Raw genomic sequence first — 22,786 nt, 5'->3', positions numbered from 1 at the left:
TACACATAACACATGGAGGCTTACTAACATGTGATTAAACAATGTATGGGTTAAAAATTAGGCCAAGGAAGAAATCAAAGTCACCTTGAGACAAGTGAAAATGAACACACACAAAAACATAAATCTATGATACAAAGGGAAAGCAGCCTGTATTGTTCATAGCAATACAGGCCTATCTTAAAAAGCAAGAAAACCCCAAATAAGCAATCTAACCTTATACCTAAAATAACTAGTTGAATAACAACAAACAAAGCTCAAAGTGATTAGAAGGAAAGAAGTAATAAAGATTAGAGTGAAAATAAATTACAAAGAGACTTAAAAAATACAAAAGATAAATAAAACCAAGAGCTGGTTCTTTGAAAAGATAAACAAGATTGATGAATTTTTAACCAGACTCATCAAGAAAAAGAGAGGGGATCCAAATAAATAAAGTTGGAATGAAAGAAGAGAAGTAACAACTGACATCACAGAAATGCAAAGGATTGTAAGAAAATAGTATTTACAACTATGTGCCAATGATTTGGACAAACTGGGCGAAATGGATAAATTCCTAGAAACATACAATCTTCCAAAATCGAATCAAGAAGAATCAGAAACTCTGAACAGACTGATTACAACTGATGAAATCAAAGCAGTAATCAAAAAACTCCCACCAAATAAAATTCCTGGACTAGGTGGCTTCAAAGGTGATTTTTATCAAACATTCAAAGAAGAATTATATTTCTCAATATAGTTCACCTATATTTCTCAAACTATTTCAAAAAATTCAAGAGAAGGAAAGAGTCCCAAGCTCATTTTATGAGGCTAGCATTATCATAATTCCAAAACCATATAAAGACACTACAAAGAAAGCAAATTATAGGCCAATATCTCTGATAAACTTAGATGCAAAATCTTCAACAAAATGCTAGCAAACCAAATCCATTTTTAAAAAATACATTTTAAAAATCATACACCATGATGGGAATGAAACCAATGCCTGGCTTGAGCAGCAGCAGCATCACGGCTGCCAAGGGTTTCTCTGGCCAGTGTCTCTCCCTTCAGTCGCTGGCACAGGGAATATCTTTGCAAATCTCTTCAAGGAAGGGTCTTTTTGGCAAAAAAAGAAATGCACATTCTCATGGTGAGCCTGGATGATGTGGGGAAAACCACCATCCTGTACAAACTGAAGCTGGGTGAGTTTGTGACCACTATCCTCACCATAGGTTTCAATATGGAGATCATGGAGTATAAGACCATCAGCTTCACTGTGGCACCACTACTTCCAGAACACACAAGGCCTCATCTTTGTGGTTGACAGCAAATAGAGCACATGAAGGTGGCCCAAGCAGAACTCATGTGAATGCTGGCAGAGGACAAGCTCAGGGATGCTGTCTTGCTCATGTTCACAAACAAGCAGGACCTCCACAATGCCACAAACACAGCAAAGACCATGTACAAGATGGGCCTGCACTCTCTGCATCACAGGAATTGGTACATTCAGGCCTCCTGTGCCACCAGTGAGGAAGTGGCTCTATAAGGGACTGGACTGGCTATCCAATCAACTCTGTAACCAGAAGTGAGCCACACTCCTCTCTCCTTCCTCACTCCCTCCTTCACCCTTGCTTTTCTCTCAGGTGACAGATGTGCCCCTGTGGTGTGAGTGCCAGAAGCTGTCTCCATGGTTGATCCCAGTGTGCATCATCATGCTGTACATTTGCAGACGCAGCATACTACTGGGTTATTTAATGTAAATAGTCCTTGTTTCCAATGAGGCAGTTTCTGGAACTCCTATGTAATATTACTCAGCTTTTTTTATTGTAAAAAGAGAATGAACCCACTGTTTAATACTGAGAAAGGATATTAGTCATGTGGAACCTCTAGAAATCTCTGTCAGAGCAGCTCAACACTCCTCCTCTGGGCTTTTGATCTGTGTTGAGATTCAATTTGGTGGTTGGTTTTTAACCCAAACTCAGTGCATTTTTTTTTAAGTAGTTATAAATATAAGGTAAGGAGACACTTGAACACAGAGAAGGGAGAAATGTGCCTAGTGTTGGGTCTGCAGTAATGGCTTGAATCCAGCCTACCCATGATCTGTCTTCTGTCTGGAGGGTGTGTTGGGCAAAACAGTCACAATACATTCTGCACGGTCACTGATGGTCCTTGATCAGCTCTCTCTTGCTGGGTCATTTGCATCCACTAGCATTTGTACTTGTACCTGTGCTTAAACCACTGTCCAGGGGATGGGGTGGAGTTTGCAGCCACCACTCACAGACCACTTGGAGGGACTTCACCCTTCCTTTGGGTCAGTGTGGGTCAGTGTAGGTGCCTTGGTGGGACCACTCTGGCCACAAGGGGAGCCCCCCATGGTACCCACACATGCTCACTTGCTCCAGGTTGCCTGGGTCTCACCAGTAGGAGCGGGGACAGTTGGCCAGTCATCTTAGAGCTTAGTTGCTCAGAGCCCCCGTCCACATGTGCTTTCACTCCCTCAGCCTGCAAGGGTCAGATCTGACATCAAAAGTAACAACCTCTACTTTTTTCTATTGTATTTTGATAAACACTTAAGAAGCTGGAGCTATTAAAATTTATCTTGGGGAAAAGCTCAGAACTGGTTTTTCTGGTGTGTCAGAACCTCTTACTGCTTTCAAAACATGATTAGTAATCAACGTTTTTATATACATGTTTTCAGTTTTTGTTTTGACAGAGCAGCACTGTAATAATAGCTATTAGAATAAAATCACTTAACTATTAACAAAATCATGCATCATGATCAAAGAGCCTGGGATTTATTCCTGGTATATCGATTAACATGATATACCACATAAACACAATTAAGACTAAAATTCACAGAATCTTATTAAAAGATGCAGAAAAAGCATTTGACCAAATCCAGCACCCATTTATGATAAAAACTCTCAGCAAAGTGGGAATAGAGTAGACAAAGCTCAACACAATAAAAGCCTTATATAACAAACACACAGCTTACATTATACTCAATGGGGAAAATCTAAAAGTCCCGTAAGATCAGAAACAAGACAGGGATGACTGCTTTCACCATTCTTATTCAACTAGTACTGGAAGTCCTAGCCACACCAATCAGACAATAGGAAGAAATAAAAGGCATCCAAATTATAAAGAAAGTCGTAAAACTGTCATTATTTGAAGATGACCTGATACTTTATATAAAGAAGCCTAAAGACTCCACCAAAATACTACTAGAACTGATAAATTCAGTAATGTAGAAGGATATAAAATTAATATTCAGAAATTGGTTGCATTCCTATACCAATAATAAAATATCAGAAATGGAACTAGGAAAACAGTCTCATTTACAATTGCATCCAAAAAAATAGCTAGGAATAAATTTAATTAAGGAGGTAAAAGACCTATATTTGAAAAATTGTAATACCCTGAAGAAAGAAATTGAAGAAGATACAAATAAATGGAAACATATACCGTGTTTAGGAATAGGAGGAATTAACATCATTAAAATGTCAATAATACTCAAAGCAATCCATAGATTCAACACAATTCCTATGAAAATACCATTCCTATGAAAATAGAAGCATTTGTTCTATTTCATAGGACTAGAACAAATAATCCAAAAATTTATATGGAACCACAAAATACCCCAAATAACCTCAGCAATACTGAGAAAGAACAAAGTTGGAGGTATCAAGCTACCTGATATCAAACTATACTACAAGGCCATAGAAATCAAAAGAGAATGGTACTGGCATATAAACAGACATATACATCAATGGAACAGAATAGAGAGCCTAGAAATAAACCCACACCTATATGGGCCATTAATATTTGACAAAAGAGGAAGAACATACAGTGGGATCAAAAACAGTCTGTTAAAAAAATGATGCTGGGAAAATTTTACAGATACATGCAAAAAAACGAAGACCACCTTTTTACACCATATACAATAATAAGTTCAAAATGGACTAAAGACTTAAATATAAGACATGAAACCATAAAAATCATAGTAGAAACCAGAGGCAGTAAAATCTATGATATTTTTCTTAGCAATTTTTTTTCTGATATATGTCCCCAGAAAAAGGAAATAATAGAAAAATGAACAAATGGGCCTACATCAAACTAAAAAGTTTTTGCAGAGCAAAGGAAACCAACAAAGTGAAAAGGCAATCTACAAATGGGAGAACATATTTGCTAATGATACATCTGATAAGGGGTTAATATCCAAAATTTATAAAGAACTCAAACTTCTGAACTCCAAAAAACAAATAAGTGAACAATCCATTTAAAAAATGGGCAGATCACCTGAATAAACACTTCTCCAAAGGAAACATTCAGATGGCTAACATATGAAAAAACATATGAAAATATACTCAGCATCAGGTAAATGCAAATTAATGAACAATGAGATATCACCTCACCTCTGTCAGAATGGCTATCACCAATAAATCAACAAATAACAAGTGTTGGTGAGGATGGGGAGAAAAGGGAACCCTCATGTTCTGTTGGTGAGAATGCAGATTGGTGCAAGCACTGTGGAAAGCAGTATGGACTTACCTCAAAAAATTAAAAATAGACCTACTTTATGACCCAGCAATTCCACTTCTGGGAATATTTCCAAAGAAACCAGAAACACTAATTTGGAAGAATATATTCATTCCTTTGTTCACTGAGGCATTCTTTACAATAGCAAGATTGGGAAGCAGCCTAAGTGCCCATCAGTAGATGAGGGATAAGAAAGCTGTGGGACATTTACACCATGGAATACTATTAGCCACAAAAAAGGAAAGGAATCTTACCTTTTGAGACAGCATGGATGGACCTGGAGAATATTATGTTAAGTGAAATAAGCCAGTCAGAGAAAGGCAAGTACAATATGATTTCACTTAATATGTGGAATCCAATGAACAAAATAAACTAATAAAGTGGAGACAGATGCATAGATACAGAGAACAGACAAACAGCTGTCAGAGGGCAGTGGGCTGGAGGCTGGGTGAGAAGGGTGAAGGGATTAAGAAAAAAAAAAAGACTCATGGACACAGACAAAAGTATGTTGATTGCCAGAGGGAAGGGGGGATGGAGGTAGGTAGAAGAGGGGATAAATGGTAATGGAAGGTGACTTGACTTGGGGTGGTAAACACTCAATACAATATACAAATGATGTATTGTAGAATTGTATATCTGAAACCTATATAATTTTATTAACCAATGGCATCCAAATAAAATATAAATTAAATTCAATAAAATATAAATTAAAAGAAGAAAAGCAATATAACTTTTATTGTTTTAATACCAAAATAAATCTATCTTTTTCTACCTTCTGTGGAACTAATACCTGAGTCTATAGGAGGGGAAAAAGCACAGAAACAAAACAGCCTTTGTTTAGTTTGGATTTTTCAGATTTACTCAAAAACATTTTTTATTTCCCTACTTTTCATTTGGAAGAGTTCAAATACATAGAAGAATTACAAGGGTATTACAATCATCACTCGTATACTCACCGTTTAGAGTCTACAATTGTTAAAGTTTGTAATATTTGTTTTATCTACTTGTGTGTGTGTGTGTGTATGATCTGTTCAGCTATTTGAGAGTAAATTGTAGACAATAACACACTGTGCAACCCTAAATACTCTAGCGTTCCTCTTCTAAAATTAAGTGCTTTCTCTAATATTATCAAATGTCATTACTACACCTAAGAAAATTATTTATAATTCCCTAAATATTTTGCTGTCCAATCAATATTCATCTGTTCACAATTATTCCTAAATTATCTTTCACAGATAAATTTTTTCCAACCAAGATCCAATCCAGTTTCACTCATTGCCTCAGTTGTTACATCTTACAAGGCAGCTTTGCTTTTAATCAACCCGAGTGCTTGTGACTGTTTTGAATCTCTACCATCAGCAGGGAGAAAAAATGTACTGTTGTTTTCAAATTTAAGATCAGCTGGTATATTTCCATCCTACCCAGCCATTTTCTGTGTTTTGATTCTGATTAGGCCTGAAATGGGAAGTAATACAAAACTGTGTGTTGCTTTCAAGCACGATATTCAACAAAATAGAATAGATACTGATTGTCATAGACATTTGTTAGTTGCCTCCCAATAGCACCTGGAATGTTCTAGCTATGTAGTTTATTGGTGATTGATCATGGGTGGATCAATGAGCTTCTCATGTCTCCCACAGTGATTAGGCCAGAAAAAAACCATGACCCAAGTCAAGCCTTTACAAATAGATCAAGACTCAACACCAGGGCTTTCAGCTGAACTATAAAGGAGAGCAAAGTTTCTCTTTTCTGCTAGACTTCAAAAAGGGATCTTATAATTTTAAGGACTATAGACAGCCATCTTAAATCCCAAAGGGAGGAGCCAACTTAAAAATATGCCAAAGCACGTAAAAGAACACAACACATAAAAAGAAACCAGAACCTGGTCACAATTTATGAGCCCTAATGTAAACCTTACCTGTAGCTAGCATGTCTACCCCCTAATCTGTAATTATATCAGCCAATAAATTAATTTTTTGCTTTAAAATACAAATTAACAGGTAAAGAGAAAAAGAGTTAATATTTGCAACCATAACAATATATGCAGGCATTGGTTTACAGTGAGAGAAAGCTGTGAAATGGGAATGTAGACTGAAACTATTCCCATTCAAAGATACTTTTAAATGATCTTAGACCAGACATCGTCATGTAAAAGAAACAAAGATGGGTTAATTCTATTAAAATAATTTTCAGTTCTGTCCTCTCTTCTGCATTAGTGACATACCTACTAGACAGTGTCAAGAGCCTCTTAAACCAGTTTTATTGCCTGCCCACAGAAACCCCTAACCCTCACCTCCTCCCATGCTCATTATCAGCAAAGAAATCTTTCTCAAGTGTAGATGCCCATGTTTGTTCTCTGATTGATATTACTCACTGGTAGCACCTTATTTCCTTTAGGATAAATTATAACACTTAAACTGCTATGCAAAGTCACTTAGAGAGAGAGAGACAAGACCCTGACTAAATTTTAGTCTCCTCTTATACCACTTTTCTCATGAATTCTGTACTGAACCTTTAGCTGTTGCCTGACATCATAATCTTTATATAAATATATATCTTTGTGCCTTTATGTACACTACTCTTCCTATCTAAATTATCTTCCCTTCATTCTCACGATCACCAATTGTTCTTTAGTTCTGAGCTTAAGCATTGACTTCTATATGGAGGTTACCCAGGTACTGCCTTTATTTAAGCATATACACAGATACAATTTTTTTATGGTGCTCTGACCAGGAATTGAACCCTCAACCTTTCGGCACAGGAGCTGACACTCTAATCAAATGAGTCACACTTGCCAGGACCAGATACAATTAATTTTGTGCTCTATGAGCCATTTGTATATCGATTTTATCACACTGTATTTCAATTTTCTATGTGTTTTGTCTCTTATTAGACTCTCAGAGTTTTAAAAGCAATGACCATATCTAATTCATCTAAAAAATCCCAGTTCATAGTAAAGTGTCCAACATAAAGTAGGTGCACATTAAGTTACTGTAAAATAAAATTCTGAATATTAATATGAGACAGCAGGCAGAAAACATGAATTAACATGGGCTCTAGGCGGAGTCTCTTTTCTCTCTTTCATACTATTTATCTAGGAAAGCAGTATGATTCCTATCTTGGGGACATGACTGTGATTAGTTAACAAAATATTTTGTAGCCTGTTACAGTTCAGAAATGTATGCCCTAAATATAGTCAATAATATTATAGTCAATAGTTAATATACAATAACTATGTATGGGGCCAGGTGGGTACTTGAAACAGCAGGGGACCAATCTGTAAAGTACATGATTGTCTAACCATACTGTACATCTGAAACTAATACAGAATACTACTAAAATTAAGCCATCCAAAAGTGTATTTCTTTCCATTAGAGAATTTATTATTTTGCAGTTTGACCTTTAGTAGTTTTAAAATGAAAACCACTAGTAGTTTTATCAAAACTTTAAAAGTGAAGAAAAATAATTTGTAAAATAGATGAGTTAAATTAGGCCATGAATGACCCACTTTCCTCCACTCCTTAAAAACACACACTGTCTCTACATATGCTTTCTTTATGGTTTTCCCCCATATTAATCAAATCCTAGGATATAGGGGATTTTGAGGAAAGAGACTGCCTAAGCACTCAATGCCGTTCACATGTTACTCACCTTTTGATTCCAGAGAATCAAAGGTGTCTTGTTGAGCAGGCTTGTGTGAAAGAGAATAAGGTCTTGAATAAATTGCTCACAAAACCTATGCTAAACTAATCCCCCAATGGTTCCCAGTGGTCACATATGTCTTTTACACAAATCTCTGCAATGCTTCACCAACCTCATGGGCCTAGCACACCTCAGTAAATGGGTCAATGGCGGCAAAGGCCTTTTTTTAAACAAAAAAATACCTTTCTGAATTTAAGCTAAATGCCATATAATATCTTTCATGCACATGCGTATGATAGTTACTGCCGCTGGGCCTATGGGCCACTTCTTTTTAGGAAGGGATCATTCACTTATAAGGTTTCTCAAAATTCAAGGCATTTAGAATCTTCATGCTGTCACATTCCTATTATTGATCATCTACTATTGAACCTGCCAAAAAGAAAACAAGTCCAATGTTTTCTTTTCAGTTATCTAAAATAATGATAATATTTGTACATTTTAAATATTGGGATACAACAGTCTTATACAATCTAAGTTTTTAATAGCACATTTCATAAGTGTGAAAATCAAATACATTGGTAATTAGGAGATCAATTGTTAACCATATCTCAAACATATTACTAATTTTTAGTTTAAGTAAATATGTATATATTGAAGTTGGGACAAACTACTATTTCAGAAAATAAGAATAGATGGAAGATGTTTTTTCAAATGCTACTTACAACTTTATCATTAAGCTTTTCTTGATTTTAATGTTTTAATTCATTATACATTTATACATTTTCTGATCTGTTCACTTTCTGTATGTTTGGTGTCTTAAATGCTTGAGCCACAACTGACATTTAATATTACCTTTACTGGCCTTGGTCCTTTTATTATCAAATTTCCTGATATCCATTCAAGGAAAAACAAAAAAAGGGGAGGTTTAAACAAAAAAGGGGAGAATAAGTATTCTAATGTCTGTCATAATTCCTGATATTAAATAATAGAAAGAAAAAGATAGCATAAAAAAATTAAGAGCTTTTGTTTCTGCTTTGGCACTAATCAGTTCTGAAACTACAGATATATAATTAAATCTCTGTGCCTCAATAGTCTCATCAGTAAAAATGGCATTATTGGTTGCTCATTTCCCTGGGTTGTGTTAAAGCTTAAATTGCTGATGGCTAGTCTATGGGGTTAACAACGTGTACTAGGCAAAAAGAAGGGAGGGGGCAAAGGCTGTTTGGATAATGTAAGAATGTATACGTTATTATATTAAAATATTATTATTATTTATTTTAGGTCAAAATACATATGAAATGATCAAATAAAAAGCAAGAAAGAACAGAGACTAAAAGAGCAGAAAGTATCAGTGAATTAATTATCTATATTTGGACAGCAGTCAATGCTATTATTTTAATGTGCTAGTCTACTTTTTTGGGCAGCTCTCAACATCTGTCTCAAGAAATTATGAGCTAGTTGTGAATGTTTATAAAGATGTAGTTGGTATTATGAGATAGGACTGCAGATGGCTTAATACATAATCAAGAAAGGAGTGACTAAAGAATTATAAAGACTTGTATTGATCCTACACATCTTGAAAAAATATATATTCCTCTAGTAACTATAAGGCTTTAATTAACCACAGAGGAGTCTTGAAAGCAATATAAATGTGATGAGAGATAGAACATTCTGGGGGGGAAAAAACATCAAAAGCACTGACATGTATAAGGCGAGATGCAGTCTTCTTTTACTGTCTTTTAAAGAAATTGTAGTCTGGTGGTTATAAAATCATTCTCCTTTCTGGAAACAGTGGTAACTTTTAGTTCTAGGATTCTATATTATTATCTTAGAATTTAACAATGTATTTCCCCAAAAGGATTTAGGTTACTTGTCTCTGCTTTTCTAAAATACTGAGGAAGTATTTTTTTAAAGATCCTCACAATCTTTAATGGCCACAGGGAGAAAAGATACACAGATTTGGTCTACTTCCCTATTCCTTGTTTTTGACAAGTATTCAGTGTAGGTGAGCAAGAAATTCTATTATACCTGAGTCAGACAGTAGTCACACACAATTATTTGACCAATTACTTTTCAATTTTATATTTTTAAGAATTTCCTTTTCAGTAGTCTCCATGCTGCTTTGTCTAAGATTTAGAAATGAAGAAAAGAATAGGTGTTTTTTTACTTTGCTAATAATTCTTTAAAATCCTAAATGCATGTTATGGATCAGAGAGAAATCCAAGTGTCTGCTTCATTTTGTGCTCCAATGGTGAGACCCAATCTTTATAAGTAATTTGTTCTGGAAAAGGGAAAGTAAGAAGTATACTACAGGCTGCCCTTGCAATCTAGATTACTCAAGATTACTTACTTATAACTAAATGAGGTATCAACCCTAACTAGTAATTAAAATGTTCCCATCCCTAAACAACATCACTGATTAGACTTTAAAAATAGAGTAAAATTACTGTAGTAAGTAGTAGTTTATAGTTAAAAAGCACAATAGTAGACTAACTAAAATGCTATTGAACATACTTGCCTTAAAATCTTTCATAGATTTCTAGTGAGTATATATGATAAAAGAAAAAACATGACAACATAGTATCTGAATTGCAATTAAGTGAATTATAATTCTACTGTAGCACTCTTTCCAACCAAGATATATTTTACATGACCTGACATTAATTTTCTGGTTTTAAAAAATGTTCGTTTTTTTTGTTGTTTTTTTTTTTTTAAAAAGATTCAAAGCAAAGACAGATCGCAAGTTTTGTTATGGAAAAATGGATAAAGTCACAGACTAGATTAGCTACAGCAGGTTTTAGTGTTAAAAGTAAACAGAACAATTGCATTTTTAACTCTCTCACAGTGTGTCTGTGATTGTGTCACTTAACTAATTGTTTTCATAGTGAAATAAATTACATTCTAGGAATAACTGAGAAACAAACAGTGATTATATAATACTTGGAGGCACTTATGAACACACAAACATAGATGAGATAAGGTATTGAAATCTTTTTAAACAGTTGTTAATATTGCCGTTTTCCCAGGTTTACTCTTAAAGCGTTCTCTACCCAACAACCGATTTTTCCAAATGATTATAGGCACTGATAGATTTTAAAAGAGTAGTTATTTGAGGCTTATTTATACCAAAATTTTGTTCCTAAATATATTTTTTAGCAAATAGGACAAATAAAATTATTTAACAGACACCAAAACACTGTCTGTTACATAATTTAATATTTCCTGTTAAAAATACTTCGTTTACTACGTTAAAGTTCTCAGATCAACACAAAAGAATAATCTCAACCAATATAACCATGCTTGTAGGGCATAACAGAGACAATAAAAACCATATGGAATCTAAACTACGGGGCTATTCAATACATTTAAGGTAGAAAAAATCATTTGTTCTCACTCTGTTAAGCGTTTAGTAAGGGAAACATTTAACAAGTTCATGAAGGAGACTACAAGGTCTGGACAGTGTAATAAGTCATTTATAAAGACAAAATTCACTATCATATGAGTGACAGCAATAAACACAGGAACTGTGCAGAGTGTAACTAACACATGTGTGACAGCACATTTGAAAAAGGATAAACTCAAATATCATAAATTCCCATGTGTTTAAAAATTATGCAGCTCAGACTTAGGCTTGTCTCTGCTAAACTAAGCAAGCTTCCAAAACAAGGGTTTACTGCCAAGACAAAATTAACACAACACAAATCTTGTCTCACATATACATGGTGTAGCAAAAGCAGATTTACAGTTGTAATATAAGTAAATAATACAATAATTAATAAATAATGATACAAGAGTAAACTCTATTTCTGTACTCATAACTATAAACATACTTTTTGCCAAACTTTTACCCAGTACATTATATATATATGTATATACTATCAAGTCATGTGAAATATATCTTGGTTGAAAAGAGTGCTACAATGAAATTAAACCCACTATAATTCACTTTAATGCAATCCAGATATTATGTTGTCACATATTTTCTTTTATCATGTATACTCTCTACAAATCTATGAAAGATTTTAAGACAAGAGTGTTTAATAACATTTTAGTTACTCTAGTATTGTGCTTTTTAATTATAAACTACTACTTACTGCAGAAATCTTACTCTATTTTTTTTAAAGTCTGTATCAATGATGTTGTCTAATGATGGGAACATTACTGTCTGCCTTAATAATTCAGACTCTATCATGCCCTCAGTATGGATCATGAAGAACCTATACATATATTACAATCATGATAGAGACTGTGCGCTTATTTTTTTTAAACTAAAATTATGAAGTGATCATGCAGAGAGAAAACTGCTATACAATTGATATTTTCATTCTATGTATTTCTCTCAAGTTTCATATCCTGGTAGAAACTGAAAAAAAAGATTGTAATGCCAGACCCTCACTTTCCCCAAGTCTCCTATCATGAGTAATGAATCCCAGAATACCTTGCTATTATTTTTAACACTGTGCCATTCTGTGTGTGTGTGTTTCCCATAGGGATTTGCTGTTTATAGCAAATTAATATTTTTAGATTCTATATTAAAATTTTCCTCAAAATATTTTTATATGTTAACAATAAAAGATTCCCCCTTTTCTATAGAGAGGACTTCTAGAATATGCTATTGCTGATTTCTGAACATGTAACAGGGCAGGGAAACAATATACAGTTCTTTGTTTATTTGGCATTCCACGAGATTAATCAAGAACATTGCAGTGATAAACTACTCCAAGAATCCCGTTGCAAGGAATTTATCACTAAATCTGTCCCTTCTTTACTATACACCAATGACATCTTGAAAAATAGTGACAATGTTAAAGTTTACCAGAGTCCAGTACTTCTGGAAAACAGAAAACAATCCCTCCAACGTTTTATGATCAGTAAACTGGGATATCACAAAGACCTATACTTTCTGATTACTTAGATAAGACTAGCAGATAAGTTCTTTGGTTATCTATGACAAGTCCAGATACAAACACTCCGAATTCCCATTTTTTGTCTCATAAATGATTAAACTCTTTGTCACGCAGTGACAAATTTTACAAAATGCCCACTACTTTAATCAAAGTTTTTAGTCAGGTTTTTCTCCTCCCTTGAGGCACCTGAGCTTTGACCCACACTCACCTCCAGCCAGAATCAAAATGTGGAAGAGCCAGCCCTTCCTTAATAGTCCCTCCCAAGAACAGTCTGACTTTAGGAGAAAAACTGCCTGAAGAACTGCCTGTACAAGCAACCTGCTTATTCCATTCTCTCAAAATCAAGTTACCTCTGGCCATTTTCACTTAAAAAATAAAATAAGGATAGGAAAACAGAACCCGTATATATGCTGTCTACAAGAGACCCATCTAAGAGCAAAAGATTCACACAGGCTAAAAGTGAAGGGATGTAAATAATATTCCATGCAAATGGAAACAAACAAACAAAAGCTGGGGTAGCACTACTTATTTCTGACAAAATAGATTTCAAAATAAAGGCCATAACAAGAGAGAAAGAAGGTTACTACCTGATACTAAAGGGATCAACTCAACAGGAGGAAATAACCCTTATAAATATATGCACCCAATATAGGAGCACTTAAATACATTAAAAATTTCTTGGGGGAATTTAACACCCCACTGTCATCATTCGACAGATCATCAAGACAAAAAATCAACAGGGAAACACAGACCTTAAATGATACACTAGATCTAATGAATTTAACTGACATTTACAGAATATTTCATCCCAAAGCAGCAGAATACACATTCTTCGCAAGTGCACATGGAACATTCTCAAAAACGGACCACATGTTAGGGCACAAAACAAGTCTCTACAAGTTCCAGAAGACTGAAATCATATCAAGCATCTTCTTGGATCACAATGCCATGAAACTAGAAATCAACCAATATTAAAAAACTCAAAAATTTTCAAAAACATGGAGGCTAAATAGCATGTTATTAAACAATGAATGGGTTACCAATGAGATCAAGGAAGAAATCAAATGCTTCCTGGAAAAAAATGAAAATGAACAGAAAACAACCCAAAATCTATGGGACACAGAAAAAAGCAGTCCTGAGAGGAAAGTGCATAGCATACCTCAAGAAACAAAAAACAGCTCTACTAAACCATCTAAGACTACAACTAAAAGAATTAGAGAGAAAACAGCAAGAAAATCCCTGATGAATTAGAAGGAAGGAAATAATAAAGATCAGAGCAGAAATTAATGACATAGAGACTAAAAAAAAATACAAAAAATCAATGAACCCAAGAGCTGGTTTTTTGAAAAAATAAATAAGATTGATGCACCTTTATCCAGACTCACCAAGAAACAAAGAGAGAGGACCCAAATAAATAAAATCAGAAATGAAAGAGGCGATGGAACAACCGACCCAACAGAAATACAAAGGATGGTAAAAAAATACTATGAGCAACTATACCAATAAACTCAACAACCTGGGTGAAATGGACAAATTCCTAGAAACATACAATCTTCCAAAGCTGAATCTGGAAGAATCAGAAACCTGAATAGGCCAATAACAACTAGTGAAATTGAAGCAGTAATCAATAAACTCCCAGCAAAAAAAGTCATGGACCAGATGGATTTACAAGTGAGTTTTACCAAACATTCAAAGAAGAATTAGCACCTATTCTCCTTAAACTATTGCAGAAAATTCAAGAGGAAGTAAAGCTCCCAAGCTCTTTTTATGAGGCCAGCATCATCCTATTAACAAAACCAGACAAAGACACTCGAAAGAAAGAAAATTATAGGCCAATATCCCTGATGAACACAGATGCTAAAATCCTCAACAAAATACTAGCAAACCAGATCCAGCAATACATTAAAAAGCTGATACACCACGACCAAGTGAGATTTATTCTGGGGATACAATGCTGGTATAATATCCACAAATCAATAAATGTGATAGATCACATAAACAAAATGAAGGACAAAGGTCATATGATCATATCAATAGATGTAGAAAAAGCATTTGACAAAATCTAACACCCATTTTGGATAAAAACTGTTAGCAAAGTTGGAATAGAGGGAACACACTTCAACAAAATAAAGGCCATATACAACAAACGTACAGCCAACATCACACTCAGTGGGCAAAAACTAAAACCATTTCCCTTAAAAACAGGAACAAGACAGAGTTGTCCACTTTCACCGCTCTTATTCAACATAGTACTAGAAGTCCTTGCCACAGCCATCAGACAGGAAAAAAACATGAAAGGTATATAAAATGGAAAGGAGGAAATAAAACTCTAATTATTTGCAGATGGCATGATATTGTGCATAGAAAACGCTTAAGACTACATCAAAGTACTACTAGATTTTATTAATGAATTCTGCAAGATAGCTGTATACAAAATTAACATCCAAAAATAGATGGCATTTTTATACACAATGAACTCTCAGAAAGAGAAACTAAAAAAAATAATAATAATAATACCGTTTACCATTGCAACTAAAAAAATAAGATACCTAGGAATAAACTTAACCAAGGATGTAAAAGAACTATACTTGGAAAACTACAGGACACTGAAAAAAAAAAAAAAAAATAGAGGAATATATAGACAAATGGGAAAATATACCATGTTCATGGATTGGAAGAATTAATATCATTGAAATGTCCATACTACCCAAAGCAATCTATAGACTCAATGTAATTCCTATTAAAATACCAACAGCATACTTTATAGAGATAGAAAAGTTATTCCAAAAATTTATATGGAACCAAAAAAGACCTCGAATAGTCACAGCAATCTTGAGAAAGAAGAACAGAGTTGGAGAGATCACTTTACCAAATATTAAACTATACTATAAAGCCATTGTAAATAAAACAGCTTGGTATTGGTACAACAACAAACATATAGATCAATGCAACAGAACCGAAACCCCAGAAATAGACCCACACAATTATGGTCAGTTAACATTTCACAAAGGAGGCAAGGGCATAAAATGGAGTAAAGACAGTCTCTTCAATAAATGGTGTTAGAAAAACTGGAGAGGTACAGGCAAAAAAAAAAAAAAAAAAGAAACTAGATCACAAATTTACTCCATACACAAGAATTCAAAATGGATAAAAGTCTTGAATGTAAGTCAGAAAACTATAGAAATCCTGGAAGAAAACAAAGGCAGTAAAGTCACAAACATCTCATATAGTGGAATTTTCACTGATACATCACCTAGGGTAAAAGAAACAAAAGAACAAAATAAACATATGGGACTACATCAAACTAAAAAGCTTCTGCACAGCAAAATAAATCACCCTCAAAATACAAAGGAAACCCAAGGTATGGGAGAACATACTTGCCAAAGATGTGTCTGATAAGAAGCTAATTTCCAAAGTGTGCAAAAAACTCTACAACTCAACAAGAGGAAGACAAACAATGCAATTAAAAAATGGGCAAAGGATCTGAATAGCCACTTCTCCAAAGAGGACATACAGATGGCCAAGAAACATATGAAAAGATGCTCAACATCACTAATCATCAGAGAGATCCAAATTAAAACCACAATGAGATATCACTTCACACTTGCCAGTGTGGCTACCATCAACAAATCAACAAATGACATGCTGGCGAGGATGTGGAGAAAGGGGAACCCTGTTACTGTTGGTAATAATGAAGATTGATGTAATCACTGTGGAAAGCAGTATGGAGTTACATCAAAAATTAAAATGTAACTGCCTTATGACCCAGTGATTTCACTTCTGGGAATATACTTCAAAAAACCCTAACCACTAATTCAAATGAACATATGCACCCCTATGCTCATTGCAGCATTATTTACAATAGCCAAGATTTGAAAGCAGCCTAAGTGCCCACCAGTAGATGAGTAGATAGAAAGCTGTGGTATCCCCAGCTGGGTGGCTCAGTTGGTTGGAACATCGTCTCATACACCAAAAGGTTGCAGGATGGATTTTTGGCCAGGACACACACCTAGTTTTCAGGTTCGATCTTCTGTCAGGACATGTACAGGAGGTAACCAATCAATGTTTCTCTCTGACAGTGATCTCTCTCTCTCTCTGGCTACCATCTCCCTTCCCCTCTCTCTAAAACTGAATAAAAACATATCCTCAGGTGAGAATAATATTGCCTTTTGTGACGACGTGGATGAACTTGGAGAAGATTGTGCTAAATGAAGAGAGATATGGAAAGACAAGTACTGTGTGATCTAACATATGTGTGCAATCTAAAATAGTCAAAAGCATAGAAGCAGAGAGTAGAATTGTGGTTACTTGGGACTGGAGGGAGGGTTATATAGGGATATGCTGTTCAAGGGGTACTAAGTTTCATTTATTCCAGATAAGTACACAGCTAAAAAAAATAAGTAGGAGAAAAGCAATTTATTAGTGGTAACTAAATGTTAGATTTCTTAGTACAGTTAGGCCAAACAGGAAGAAGATCTGTGTCCTCATACATTAGAAGGGCCAATGAACAAATCAAATTAACAGTAGTGAACCTAGGCTTCTAGTTTCTTCTCTGATATGTAAAGATCTAGGAAGCCATCCCTTTTGCCTATTAAACAAGAGAAAACTCACAAACAAAAAATCAACTTTTCTTGGACCCATTTGAAAGCTGAGTTTACAGGGCAAACTACTATGAATTTTTGAGAAAAATGCTCATCCAGAGAGATAAAGAATTTACGCCTTTGCTTATGTAGAGCATATGCTTCCTAGGGTCATTATCAGTGACCACTTTATTGATTAGTAATTGTGATTAATTCCTGGACACTGATTGTTGGACTAGCAAAGAGAGAAACTTCTGGGGGTCCTAATCTAACAGGCTTCACTACTCCAGTACTTTCCCAGCCATTTCTCTTCAAGAACCTCAACAGTTTCTCTCTGTAAAGATCAGAGAAAGTCTCCCTCAGGTCCCTGGTTGAGGGTGGGGGAGAGTACACCTTGTGGAAACTTACTAGATCACTCCCTGTAACAAAAGCCTACTCTCCAGAAAAAGATTTCCATAGAGGGCAATACTAAACCTTTTTTTCCTACATGGAGTCAGGGAATTCCTCACCATTCTAGTATAAACTTCCCATTTCAGATGCAAAGTGAAAAAATAATTAAAAATAAAAATGAGAAAAAGAAAGAAAAAACCAGAAAACATCTAAGAATTGGGGGACAACATCAAAGGTATAATAAATGCCTAGTTGAATAAGAAGAGAGAACTATGCCAAAGAAATATTTATACTCAAAGAATCTTAATCAGTTCTTTAAAGTTCTAGCAATTTCTTCTGTCCATTTAGTTATTATTTTATCAATTAATTTAAAAATATGTAGTAACCACTATGTGTGACACTGGTGATACAAGAGTAAAGAAGATAGACACTGTTTCCAGGAACAGTGCTAAAACAAAACATGTCATAAAGTAAATAAAATAACTTCAAGTTGTAAATTATGTATCATGAAGGAATCTAACGAGGCAATAAAAAAAGAGAACAAGAGTGAAGAAAGTATTTTATTTTGAGTGATTTTTTTAGAAAAGACCTATCTGAAGATCTGATTTATAGCTGATATTGGAAGGATAGGATGGAGTTACCTGTATAGAGCATAGAAGAATGGACTATGATAATTCTAAATGTTCACTAGTCTCAATTATGCTAGGGTTATTTCTTCACAGGATACTAGCCAAATTCCTATATTATAATGCCTTCTATACTTTTGAGTCACTTGTCTTTTTGAGAATGTGATGAAAGTTCTGGACACTCAAAAGAAAAATGCACATATAAATATGTCTATACATTTTGTTAATTTCTGGTACAAATAGAGATACAATATCCCAGGTCATCAGTTGTTATGGACTCACTATATGTGTTCCTCCAAAATCCATGTTGAGACTCTACTCCCCAGTGTGATGACATTTGAAGATGAGGGTCTTTGGGAAGTAATCAGCACTAGATGATAGTGGGGCCTTAGTCCAATGGGATTATTGCCCTTATAAGAAGAGACACCAAAGAGCTTGCCCTGTGTGTGTGTGTGTGTGTGTGTGTGTGTAATGTGAAGAATGTGGCTATCTCCAAGCCAGGAAGAGGGACCTCACCAAAAATTGAACTGACCAGCACCTTGATGTTGGACCTCTCATCTTCTAGAACTGTGAGAAAATAAATTTCTGTTGCTTAAGCCACCACCCAGTCTATGGTATTTTGTTATGGCAGCCAGAAATGACTAATACACCAGTCAAGCTTTCTATTACAAGAAATCTTAGGGAGAAAGAGAGGATGCATTCCAGGTATAATTTGTTATCTTAAAATATTGAGGACTAGTACATAGCCTTTCAAAAATTACCTGTATTTCTACCACAATTATTTTGGTGTAGATATTTAGAAACCATACAAATCACCTTTACAGCTAAGAAATCTTGAGAATACACTTTTGAATGGCTTATTTCAGAGTCTATTTTCTAAATGCATGTTTGTTTGCTTGTTTTTCCCATTCTATAAGGAGGCAATATTTTACCTCTCTTACCATCATTGATTAAAGATATTTGGACCATTATGACAAATGACTACTTATTTTCCCTCATTTTTACCTTGAATTTTCATGATTCCCTGCCTATTCAAAGGCTATTTATTCTGATTATACTGTATTTCCCTCCATTCTCTACTTGGAGAATCCTACTTATTTTTGAAAGTCCAGAAAACGCCAACTTCTCTGTGAGATCTTCCTGAGATATGCCAGATCAGAATTCAACTAACCTTTCTTTATATTTCCACAATAATTTGCCTATTCCTCTGCTGCAGTACCTACATTAGGCTTCAGTTACAGTAATTTGTTTCCTTCACTATCATATAAACATTGCGTTTCCATTCCTTTTCAATCCCTAGTGGATACAAGTAATGCATTGTAATGAAGAAAGTGATAAATGCTTGACGAATGAATGTACATATGTACATATGTATGAATGAAGAAATATACTACATATAAACTACTGAAAACAATAAATGTTAATGTAAAAGCTTTGTTTTCCTATATTTCAGTACTTTATGCTTGAATTCTTTTTCTTTTAAAATTTTATCATTTTTTAAATTTTTATTCAAAATATTACAAATGTCTCTTTTTCTCCCTAGTGACTCATTCCACTCCGCTCCCCTTCCCTTCCCAGTCCCTCTCTACACCACTGTCCGTGATTTGGGTTGTGCATATATGCATATAAATTCTTCAGTTAATCTCTCTGACTCCACCCACCTGCACTCCTCCATCCCTCTGAGATTCATCAGTCTGATCTATGCTTCTACATCATTGAATCTATTCTGTTCATCAGTTTATATGTTCTTTAGATTCCACATATAAGTGAGATCATGTGATGTTTGTCTTTCTCTACCTGGCTTATTTTGCTTAGCATAAAATTCTCCAGGTCTTTCCATACTATCCCAAATTGTACAATATCCTTCTTCTTTACAGCTGCATAGTATTCCATGGTGTAAATGTTCCACAGCTTTTTTATCCACTCAGCTACTAATGGGCACTTGGGCTGTTTCCAGATCTTAGCTATTGTAAATTGTGCTGCTATGAACATAGGGGCGCATATATTCTTTCTGATTAGTGTTTCAGGATTCTTAGGATATATTCTAAGAAGTGGGATCACTGAGTCAAAAGGCAGCGCCATTTTCAATTTTATGAGGAAACTCCACACTGTTTTCCATTGTGGCTGCACCAGTCTGCATTCCCACCAGCACTGTACCAGACCCTCACTAGCAAATATCATTTGTTGAGTTTTTGATGGTAGCCATTTTGACAGGTGTGAAGTGATAGTTCATTGTGGTTTTAATACCTATCTCTCTGATGATTAGCGATGTTGGATATTTTCTCTTATGTCTCTTGGCCATCTGTATGTCCTCTTTGGAGAAGTGTCTATTCAGGTCCTTTGTCCATTTTTTAATTGGATTGTTTGTCTTCCTCTTGCTGAGTAGTGTGAGTTCTTTGCACACTTTGGAAATTAGCCTCTTATCAGACACATCTTTGGCAAGTATGTTCTCCCATACCATAGGTTTCCTTTGTATTTTGAGGCTGATTTCTTTTGCTGTGTAGAAGCTTTTTAGTTTGATGTAGTCCCATATGTTTATTTTGGGTTTTTTTGTTTCTCTTGCCCTAGGAGATGTATCAGTGAAAATTCCACTATATGAAATGTCTCTGACTTTACTGCCTCTGTTTTCTTCCAGGATTTGTATAGTTTCCCAATTTACATTTAAGTCTTTCATACATTTTATTTTCTTGTATGGTGACAGTTGGTGGTCTAGTTTCATTTTTCTGCATGTATGTGTCCAATTTTCCCAGCACCATTTATTGAAAAGGCTGTATTGTCTCCTTTGCATGTTCTTGCCTCCTTTGTCAAATATTAACTGACCATAATGGCGTGGGTCTGGGGTCTCTGTTCTGTTCCACTGGTCTATAAGCCTGTTGTTGTACCAATACCAGGCCGTTTTGATTACAGTGGCTTTGTAATACAGTTTGAAGTCTGGTAATGTGATCCCTCCCACTCTTTTCTTTTTTTTAAAGATGGCTGCAGCTATTCTGGGTCATTTTTGTTCCATATAAATTTTTGAAATGTTTGTTCTAGATCTGTAAAATATGCTGTTGGTATTTTAAAGGAATTGCATTGAATCTATAGATTGCTTTGGGTAGTATGGACATTTTAATGATATTAACTCTTCCAATCGATGAACATGGTATATTCTTCCACCTGTTTATACCTTCCTCTATTTCTTTTTTCAGTTTCCTGTAGTTTTCTGAGTACAGGTCTTTTACATCCTTGGTTAAGTTTATTTCTAGGTATCTTATTTTTTTCATTGCAATGGTAAATGGTATTTTTTTTAGTTTCTCTTTCTGAAAGTTCATTGTTGGTGTATAAGAATGCCACTGATTTCTGGATGTTGATTCTGTATACAGCTACTTGCAGAATTCATTTATCAAATCTAGTAGTACTTTGATGGAGTCTTTAGGGTTTTCTTTGCACAATATCATTTCATTAGAAAATAATTAGAGTTTTACTTCTTCCTTTCCAATTTGAATACCTTTTATGTTTTCTTCCTGTCTGATGGCTGTGGCAAGGACTTCCAGTACTATGTTGAATAACGGTGGTGAAAGTGAACACCCCTGTTTTGTTCCGGTTTTTAATGGAAATGGTTTTAGTTTTTGACCACTGAGTGTGATGTTGGCTGTACATTTGTCACATATGGCTTTTATTATGTTGAGGTATAATCCCCGTATTCCCACTTTGCTGAGAGTTTTTATCAGAAATAGGTGCTGGATTTTGTCAAATGCTTTTTCTGCGTCTATTGATATGATCATATGATTTTTGTCCTTCATTTTGTTTATGTGATGTATCACACTTATTGATTTGCAGATGTTGTACCAGCCTTCCATCTCTGGAATAAATCCCACTTGGTTGTGGTGTATGATCTTTTTAATGTATTGTTAGATCTGGTTTGCTAGTATTTTGTTGAGGATTTTAGCATCTATGTTCATCTGGGATATTGGACTGTAATTTTCTTTCTTTGTAGTGTATTTATCTGGTTTTGGGATTATTATGATGCTGGCCTCATAAAAAGAGTTTGGGAGTTTTCCCTCCTCTTGAATTTTCTGGAATAGTTTGAATAGAATAGGTGTTAATTCTTCTTTGAATGTTTGGTAAAACTCGCCTGTAAATCCATCTG

At 34.8% G+C, this 22,786-nt stretch overlaps 1 pseudogene across 1 annotated transcript; it reads left to right on the top strand.

Annotated features, from left to right (window-relative positions):
• The first annotated feature begins 1,061 nt into the window (after positions 1-1,061).
• On the top strand, positions 1,062-1,562 carry LOC308551230 (ADP-ribosylation factor 1 pseudogene; annotated as a pseudogene). Its single transcript has one exon. The product of its transcript is annotated as an ADP-ribosylation factor 1 pseudogene (transcript).
• Positions 1,563-22,786: the final 21,224 nt, after the last annotated feature.

Source organism: Miniopterus schreibersii (genome assembly GCF_964146895.1).
Source record: "Miniopterus schreibersii genome assembly, chromosome: X".
Classification (NCBI taxonomy): Eukaryota; Metazoa; Chordata; class Mammalia; order Chiroptera; family Miniopteridae; genus Miniopterus; species Miniopterus schreibersii.
The sequence above is the reverse complement of the archived record's forward strand: the minus strand, read 5'-3'. Positions and strand labels throughout refer to the sequence as shown.